Genomic DNA, 222 nt, shown 5'->3' with positions numbered 1-222 from the left:
TATTGCACTAGAAGATCTCTGGGCCTATTACTATCTCCCCAAACCCACATGGAAAAGCCATTTCCCTGGGGTTGGGACCAGTAGTCAACCCAATGTCTTTTTTGAGGGGTTTATTCCATCCCATGTATTGTTCTAGGCACTTGTCTCTTTAAAATTATTTAACATTTATACCAAACCAGTGAGGTAGGTATTGGTATGCCATTATTAACTAAGGCCTACAGT

The 222-nt window shown here is 40.5% G+C and overlaps 1 protein-coding gene across 1 annotated transcript in view; it reads left to right on the top strand.

The window, feature by feature from the left end:
- A2ML1 (alpha-2-macroglobulin like 1) overlaps positions 1–222 on the top strand; it is a 44,886-nt gene that overhangs the window by 26,955 nt on the left and 17,709 nt on the right. The window lies entirely within an intron of this gene.

This window comes from Otolemur garnettii, unplaced genomic scaffold (genome assembly GCF_000181295.1).
Source record: "Otolemur garnettii isolate 467f Iridium unplaced genomic scaffold, OtoGar3 scaffold00104, whole genome shotgun sequence".
Classification (NCBI taxonomy): Eukaryota; Metazoa; Chordata; class Mammalia; order Primates; family Galagidae; genus Otolemur; species Otolemur garnettii.
Note: the sequence above shows the minus strand (reverse complement) of the source record. Positions and strands in the feature narration are given on the sequence as shown.